The sequence below is a fragment of the Dermacentor albipictus genome, chromosome 5 (genome assembly GCF_038994185.2).
Source record: "Dermacentor albipictus isolate Rhodes 1998 colony chromosome 5, USDA_Dalb.pri_finalv2, whole genome shotgun sequence".
Classification (NCBI taxonomy): Eukaryota; Metazoa; Arthropoda; class Arachnida; order Ixodida; family Ixodidae; genus Dermacentor; species Dermacentor albipictus.
In genome coordinates, this window is record NC_091825.1 from 28646439 (window position 1) to 28656051 (window position 9613).

Below are 9613 nucleotides of genomic sequence, written 5' to 3' on the forward strand. Positions count from 1 at the left end.
GTGACAATATACTTAAATACATATGGAAATTTTCGCTTAAGGACGAATCCGCTGACGCCAAAACCACATTTTCTGCGACATGTGGCCCTGAATGACATCGCGTTAATATTCGCATATATACGTCCTACAGCACACGTGCAATGTAAGGCAAAGCAAGCGTGAAATAGATAGTACTAGCAATCGCTGTCCCAAGAAAAAGACACAATACGGCTGCGCTGGATAGGCCATAAATAAAGAAGTGGTTAGTATCAATCGAAAGCAATAATTAGGTTTAAAAAGTTAGGGTTATAAACAGTTGGGGCGCAAATGTGCACACACGCTGCTTTGTTGCTTTTTTTTGTTGAGGCGCAGACATGGTGAGGAAACACTTCCCTCCCATCACGTAGCGTAGTTTAACAAGCAATCAACTTGTCGGCATCGGCAATTGCACAAACACATGATATGTTAGAGTTGACGGTGGTGCGATACTATTGTAGGTCCGCGACGTTTACATACAAATACAGTATGCCCCAGCTGGCATTGTTGTTTCTTAGCTCGTTGCGCCTGTTTCAATTCTCTGCTGCGGCGGTTGCATTTTTGTACACTTCGAAACACTCCTTTGTCGACGTTTGAGTGCATGGCGAAGAAGGTACGCGCGAAGTCTAATGCGAACAATTTTGACCAATGAATGAATGAATATATGAATGAATCAATCAGTGAATCTTAAGGAAAATAACTAATCGAACGTTGATTTCATTGTTCTTAGTACAATGTGCTTATTCGACTTATCAGGCACTACAAAAACATAAACAACTACATCAAGAAATGTAACTATGAGAATGTCACAAAATCAAGTGCCACAGAAAATTTAAACCAATAAACAAATATCGCAACTACGAAATAAAAGTATCCCGTTAGCTCTAGATTATGCGTGTGGGGGCAAAGCTCCAGGTGAATTTTTACCACCTGGGGATCTTTGATTTATATCCTAACTTTGAAGCATAAGCGTTTTTCCGTCTATTGCAATGGAGCCACCGCTACCACTGAGTGCAGCACTAGCCGTGTTTTTTCTTATCTCTCCTAGCCATATACTGTCGCCGTCATGCGCAACCCGAACATGGCAGTGAGTGGCCCACGTGGCCGTTAGTGCCACGAAGCAGCAAATGCTTGAATTGTGATGAGTGATGATGTTGATGACATCCCCTTTGAAACGTGGCGGTGATGCATGGCCACCTAGCCTTCTTGACTTATTGCTTTTCATTCTAGCATTCCTGTATACGTCCCTTTAATTGTTTTCCTCTTCCTCAATACTACTGTATCTACCTTGTACTACTGACTAATTCCTGTAACGGACCCGCTCGTATCAATTTCTTCCCCGGCTTTTTTCCAACTAATACTCTAAACGTCCCTTGATTACCTCGACTGCTGACTGGTTGCCCCTTCCATCCACTTTAAATCCTAGCGCTACTGGAAAGTGTACGTTACTTATGGGTCTCAGTGGGTGAATCCCTTCGCATTCCATTTGGAATGTGTTGAGTGCTCTCCTCATTTTAGCTGAATCACGCACCTGCCTTATCTTGTTGCAAGTCTCCGGTAAGTATTTGTCCTCAGGCAACCTGCTGGAGCCTCAAATAACAGAGTACTGCCCTGCGTGTTATCGTACAGATTTTCCCCTCTAAATTCTTTCTTGTCATGCTTCTAAACGTCCATGGTCATTTTCGTTTCCATTCTGTACAACGAATTCACTGTCTGTTTTTCTGACTTCTTTTTTTCTGATGACTAATCGCTGCCTATTTACGGTTTCAATTACGCCGTACGTTGTTGCCAATTTTTTTTACCTTTTCCTTCATTCGCTGTCGGCGCTTTCCAGGCACACATAATCATGCAATTTAGCCGTTCATTTATCTTGATACATATTCCCGAGTCTTTCTTCAAAACTAATCTTGCTCTGCGCTTCTTTAGCTTCAGAAGAGGCCCAACCAATGCCAGCCTGGGCCGTCTCTCTTGTAGGTTTACTGTGGAATCCCAAAGCCATCCGGTCTGCCGATCTTCACTTAAGTTCCAACCCCGACAAGATATCTGGTTTTATGTACAAAATGACATTTGTGAACGTTAATGCTGGCACCATGACTCCTTTTCTAGATTCCACGCGCCACCTCATATATATTGTGACCCGGGCCCAAAGTGGCATATGTTTAATTATTGCTGCGTTCTGCTTCCGTTTTATTTTCAGGTTATCTTGGTGGATGACTGAGTAAGTCTTTCCGTTTTTTATGTGTACGCAGAGCTATTTATATTGCTTCGCGATTGTTTTCACTTGCTGTTAAATTGACACAGCGTAATTACTCGTCTATTCATAGAAGATCATAAATACTGAGTTCTCTGTGCTAAACATAAGGCCTTGATTTGTCGCTGCGCTGCTACACATATTCGCAAGTGTCTGCAAATCTTTTGCATTGTCGACTTGTAGCACTTTGTAGTTCACATGCATCAGTTGGGGGACTTTCGGTTGCACCATTTGTGCATTACGCATTCCGCATAAATCAAACCCTAATTCGCTGTTTTCCAGCCGTCTTTCACTGCTCTTAATATAAAGCGTGAACGAAAATGGAGACAGAGGGCGTCCTTGCTTCAGTCCGTGGTGAATTTCCACCACTTCATTATATTTTCCGCCTTTCTATACAACTTGTACTCGATTGTCTCTATTTATTTTCCTGAGAAGCTCCCCGAAATCGTCATCAATGTCTTCGTGCTTGAGAATATCCATTAAAAATTGCCTGTGTACATTGTCACTGACTGCTTTAATATCAAGAAATGCTGTGAATAAACATTCACCCTGAGCTACTGAAATGTCTATGCACTGAGTTAGTACAAACATATTATCATTTGAGCGTCTGCTGGGTGCGAACCCGTTCTTTAGTTACCTCAGTACATCATTTTTGTGCACCCACTTAGGCAGTCCTTATTTTATGGCTTGTATTGCCACTCTATATATCACCGAAGTGTCTGTAACTGACCTGTACGAGCTCGTCTTAACCTTATCACCTTTGTCTTCGTAGAGAGGTTTTCATCTTGCTTTAACGTCATCCTACCAGAGTTTGTTACGTTTTATACATTTGTTCTATGGCATTAGTGAGCTCTTTGGAGCCAGGTTTGTGATTACCTATATTGGGATTTCGTCAGGTCTTGCTGCGACGCCATTAGGGATACTTTCTTATGATTTGATTTCCAGTAAAAGATTTCTGTGCAAAATTTTGATCTCTCAGGCTTCTCTGTTGCTGGATCTGTTTGAGCCGGACCTACTCTATCTTTTGTGCCGACGCTATCCCAAACAACATGTCTTATACACTTCACCGCATCGTCTCCTTCGAAGATGTTACCGTATCCCTTATAGCTGTTAGCGAATTTTAGTTGGAGCTCCGAGTGCTCTTACATTATTCCAGAATCTTGGTCGTGCGCATTTATCTATACTGTGGATTTTATGCAGCCAACGTTCACTTGCACATTTAATTTTTTCCCTTGCGCGAGCTCACTTGCCACCCTTTTTTTTTATCGTTATTCCATCTAAGGAACACCTCTTTTTCGTGAAGTCCCAACTTTTTGCTTTCTCTATAATCCCTAGTCAACTGCTTACGCTCTTTCTTCTATAGGTTGCTTTATTTTCTTATTCCACCACTTAAGGTTTTTTTTTTGTTTCTAATGCAACAATTCCTTTGCCGTGTCTTATTTAATTATTTATTGGTACCTCAAATAGCCCATTTGGGGTTTTACATGAGGGGTGGGCATATTTAGATCATATTTTCAATGAATGCCTTGAACGATGAATGACTGGAGTGGTGCACCGCTTCAGCAGGTAGATGATTCCAGTTTTTCGCTGTTTGAACGAAGAAAGAGTTAAGATGAACGGAGGTGCAAGCTGGAGGTTGATAAGCAGCCTTTGAATGGCTATGACGGGATGAAGTGCGATGCGTAGGCGTGATGTCGCTCTGGTGAAGCAGCGAATGATAAAATTTGTAAATAAGGCACAGTCTTCCTATTTGGCGACGCTGCTCGAGGGTTGGAAGGTTCAGAAATGACTTAAGTTTAGTAACGGTAGTGTGGTAAGAGTAGTCACAATGAATGAACCTTGCTGCACGATTCAGTATGGATTCTAGTGATGTTGCCAGGTTAGATTGGTGTGGGTCCCACACTGAGCATGCGTATTCCAGTTTGGGTCGAAAGATTATTAAATATGCCAGTAGTTTTACTGAGGGAGGAACAAGACGTAGAATACGGCGCAGGTAGCATAGTACACGATTGGCATCATTGCGAATGTTGCAAATGTGTGAGGACCAACCGAGGTTATTGGAGAAGTTAATACCTAGGTACTTATAAGAAGTTACAACACATATTTCCGAGCCGGCGATAATGTTATTAGCTGAAATAAATGATTGACGACTATGGAAAGTAAGTAGCGACATTTTTTTGACGTTGAGGGACATTAGCCAATTATTACACCAAGTTTGAATGGCGTTAAGGTCAGACTGGAGAGCGCGAGAATCAGCGTCGTTAGTAATAGTACGACAGATTACACAATGATCAGCAAATAAACAAATTTTGGAAGAAGAACCTATTGGTAAGTCGCTAATGTATATTAAGAAGAGTAGTGGCCTGAGGACTGTGCCTTGTGGCGCGCCGGAGATAACGGGTGATAATTTAGACGAGCATTAGTTACCCTAAACGAACTGTTGACGGTTAGTCAGAAAGTTGCGTACCTATTGGAGAACACAAAGGTTATTAAGAGGTGATAGTTTTAGGAAGAGACGTTCATGAGGAACCTTGTCAAAAGCCTTTTGGAAATCTAGGAAAAGGGCGTCTACGGGTATGTTTTGATTAAGATGCGAGCTGATGTCATTAACCAATAGAGCTAGTTGAGTCTCGCAGGACATTCATTTCTGAAAACCGTGTTGATTAGGATTAATGAAATTAGCGGATGTTAGGTAGTTTACAATATGAGAATAAATTATATGCTCCATTAGTTTAGAACAAACACTGATGAGGGAAATTGTACGGTAGTTGTGGCACGATGACGATGATCATTTTTTGGTACTGGAATTATCTTAGTTATTTTCCAGTCTTGCGAGACCACTCCAGATGATAATGACTGCTGAAAGATATGGCATAAAAATACACTAGAGATGTGCGCAGTGTTCTTAAGCATTTTAGAATTGATTCCATTGATGCCGGATGAGGATGTTAATTTGAGGGATTCAGTCAGCTTGGTGAGACCATATGCCTCGATTGTTATATCTGCCATCGTTGGGTTGTTGAGGTAAGGACAGACTGGGAGGTCAGTGTTAAGTTACGAAGTGAATACGGAAGAGAAGACAGAGTTTAGTACTTCAGATACTTTATGGTCGGGAACATGATTATTTTCGTTATCATATAAAAATAATGGTTTACGGTTATTTGGGCTAATGTATTACCAGAATTGTTTGGGATTGTTTTGCAGCATGTTAGACAGTGTTGCTGCGTAGAAGGTTCGTTTAGCTGTTGCGGCCAAAGAATCAAACTCCTTTCCTCTGAGGTAATATTTTTCTCAGGAAGGAGCGGTAATGGAATGCTTGCCTTTACGAAACAATCTTTCCCTTTTATTGTTTAGTCGTTTTAATGTGTTGTTGAACCATGGGGACGAAGGTCGCTCTGTTAAAATGATAGTTGGTATGTAAGTCTCAGTGAGTTCGATCATTTTATTTTTAAAAAGCGTCCAGTTCGTGTCTACTCTTCGTTCGGGAAATCTATAATGTACCAGTAGTAAAACAAAGTTAGTGCATTGTTGATGCTCATTTAATCACGTTTTTCTTAAGTGTTATTTTCTTTTTTGAATTTTGTGCACTGAGGTAGCTGCCAGGATAATTCTGCATGCACTACTGAGGGATCGCTTAGCTCTGGTAGGTGTGTTACAGAAGAAACACTGTCGGGATGGGATGTTAAGATAAGGTCGAGTATGTTAGAGCACTGTTTGTTTTTTCGCGTTGGGGTAGATACTAGCTGCGTCAAACCAAAGGTGAGGCATGTGTTAGGAAAATCACATTCAAGGTTGTTCTCAGACAGTGTTATGGCTGCTTCGGACCATGTTATATCAGGAAAGTTAAAGTCACCTAAGAGGAGTAATTGCGCATGATTAAATGACGTCGTAACAGTTTGCAGTGCCTTGTGGAAGTGAACAGTGAAGGAAGCATCTGCGTCGAGGGGTCAATAGCATACACCGATACTTCCAACTAGAAGAATTTTTTCGCCAAGTGCTACTACCTTCATTCAATTGTCAAATCCGTAAACGACAACTGCGTGCTCTTCAGGGACAAAAATTACAGCATTAGTAGACCGTTACGGCCCGATAGTCTCCATAACTAACGACAAATCCAGCCCTTGGTTCAACAAGTATTTTCGAAAACTAAGGAATAGAAAGAAGTGTTATTATAACAGGGCTAAACGCACGCGCACTGTTGAGGCTTGGCAGATATATAAAGCATGTTTACACAATTACTGCTATGCGATATCTTTCGCCAAAGATAAATACTAGTCGCAAGACCTACCATCGCTGCTAACTTCCAATCCTAAAAAAATTTGGCAAACCCTATCTTCGACAAGAGATACTAACACCATTACCTTACACGGAACAGAAAACACACCTATTTCTAGCGCCGATTGCCCCACCGCATTCAACACGTTTTTTTTCATCTGTTTTCACTCAGGAGGACTTTTCCCATGTTCCAACTTTTCCCGAACTTGATGCCGCATACGTGGAACCAATTGTTATCACTGCTGAAGGCGTTCAATTACTCATTAGTAACCTCAAAATATCTACTCCCGCCGGTATTGACAAGATTAATTCTAAGGTTTTAAAGAACACCATCGCTGCGTCAAGCAAGATCTTATGCCATACTTTTCAACAATCTCTAGCATCTGGAAAGTTACCCACTGATTGGTTAATAGGAAAAATAATACCAATGCACAAATCTGGAGATGTTCATACACCTGACAACTACCGGCCCATATCTTTGAGCTGCATGTGTTGCAAAATGCTCGAGCACAATCATTTCACATGTGTACAGCCACCTAGAAGCTCACAATTTCGTTTATTCTAATCAGCATGGTTTTAGGAAGGGATTTTCCTGTGACACGCAATTATTTGAACTAACTAATGACTGGTACTTTAACATGGACTGCAACCTTCAAACTGACTGTATCTTTCGTGACTTTTCTAAAGCTTTTGACCGCGTGTCCCACTGTCGCCTAATTTCTAAATTACCTGCCCTGCGACTTGACTCTTTAACATTATCCCGGATTCGTAATTTTCTTTCTTTTCCAGAACAGTTCACTGTTGTTAACAATTTCTCTTCCCCGTCTTCTTCTGCTAGCTCTGGTGTGCCACGAGGCAGCATTCTCGCCCCCTTACTCTTCTTAATCTACATTAACAACTTACCCACCCAAATTACTTCCTGTATGCGCCTTTTTTTCGATGACTGCATAATCTACCGTCCTGTTCCCACGACTGACGATCACTTGGCACTTCAAGTAGATCTTAACCTTATCGCTAACTGGTGTAACAAACGGCTCATGACACTAAACTTTACAAAGTGCGAAGGTGATGGGCCTCAGCGGAAAATGTGAAAATTCTAAATTTTCGTATCATCTTAATAACACTATGTTTTCCCACACTTCATCATATAAGTACCTTGGTGTCGTTCTTAGGGCGAATCTTTCATGGGTCCCACACATCACTTCTACATGCGCCAAAGCATCACGTTGTCTTGGCTATCTACGACGCAACTTGACAAATGGCCCACCAAGCATTCGAGAACTCGCTTTTCAAACAATAAATTTGCCACAGTTACAATTCGCCTCCCCAATTTGGTCCCCTCATCAAAATTACCAATTAAATATGACGGAAATGATACAAAATAGAGCAGCCCGTTTCATATCCCGTAACTACGGGATAAACTCAAGCATTACACAAATTAAACTCGACCTTCTGTTGCCGCCATTAGATATCAGCACCAACATCGCTCTTCTGTGCTTATTCAGCAAATATCTTGACACTAATAAACGAACCCGGTTACAACTGCAAATACCCCACTCTTTTTCACGCAAATTACATAATCAGTTCAGTTTCATGCGCATATATGGTAAAACAAATGCGTTTAATTCATTTGCACTACCTCGTGGCATTCGTCTCTGGAATGACCTTCCTGATGACATAGCCTCCATATCTAATCCCGACAGGTTCCGCTCTCAGTTACTTACGCGTTTCCCATTTAATACCGTTCACGAGTGCCCAATCTAGTGTATTTTATCGCGCATTTTTGCCATGTTCTATATCATTTTCATAAACAGTATTTCTTTTGCTCTGTTAACCGTAACAAGTGTTCGTGTGCCTTCAGATATTGCTTTGTATTCCTTGTTCTTCCAATATTGTGTAACACAGTAATATTTTTATAGCACTGTTCCGCTTGGAAATTTGTACTTTTTATTCCTTTAGTGTTTAATATGTCCCGCTTAGCTTATGTCCTGCCATAGGGCCTGTAAGGTCCTTTTGAATAAATAAATAAATAGTTTGTAGGTATGAAGAACTCCACAATACGAATAAAATGTCTAGAGGTGAAATGATATTGACAATGGAGCACCAAAGGCTGCGATGGGCAGCTATCAGAACATCTCCTCCGCGTTTGCCTAAACGATCCCGCCTAAAAAATGTCAAAATCACGGAGGAAAGAATTAAGCTCTGTGTTATCGATGGTGGAATTGAGCTAGGTTTCTGTTAGTACAAGAAGCTTACAATCAGAAGAATCGATAAAGCTACAGAGTGCTTCGCGTTTGGGCAAGAAGCTCCTAATGTTAGTATAAACGAATGATACAGGGATGCTATCTGGTTTTGCGGTAGTGCGTGATGGTAGCTATGAAGTTGATATAACTCTATTTGTAGCGTTATCATACTTGTAAGTTCTGTTATCCATGATTAGTTTATCCTACCAGAGTTTAAAAGGTTTGTGTTGCGACTTGCCGAACTCGATTAGTTGTTTACGTGCATGCCGAGTGTTATCTGCGTAGTCTTCTGATATGCTGTGGTTGGACCCTCTTAGTTGTTTAGCATTTGAAAGAATACGTTGTTTTAATTTGAAATGTGTTAATTTGATAATTATACGTCCGTTTCAATTAAAGCTGCATTTGCCAATCGTATGAGCGCGCTCGATATGTAAGGGGTCTAACTTGATATTAAGGTTAGAAGTACAGAGTTCCACAATCTTGTTCTCCGATTCTTGCCACGTTTCACGCTCAGTATCAGATACCCCCCAAAACACGAGGTTCGAACGACGAGCCCTATCTTCTGAATCGTTTAGTCTTGATGAAATGTCGGAAATGGCTTTTGTGTTTGTATCGACCACTGTCCTGATGCAACCAACTTCGGTTTTAGTGCAGTTATGGTGGAAACATCATCTTCAGTTTTTGTTAGTTGCCTCTTAATGTCATCAAAAAGTTTATTGTTCTGCGATAGTTTATTACGCATTGATTTCATTTCACTTAGAAGAGTTGTCTCACCTGAGTTTATTTCCTCCAATGCAGCAATTATGTCACAGGATGCCTGCGTGGAACT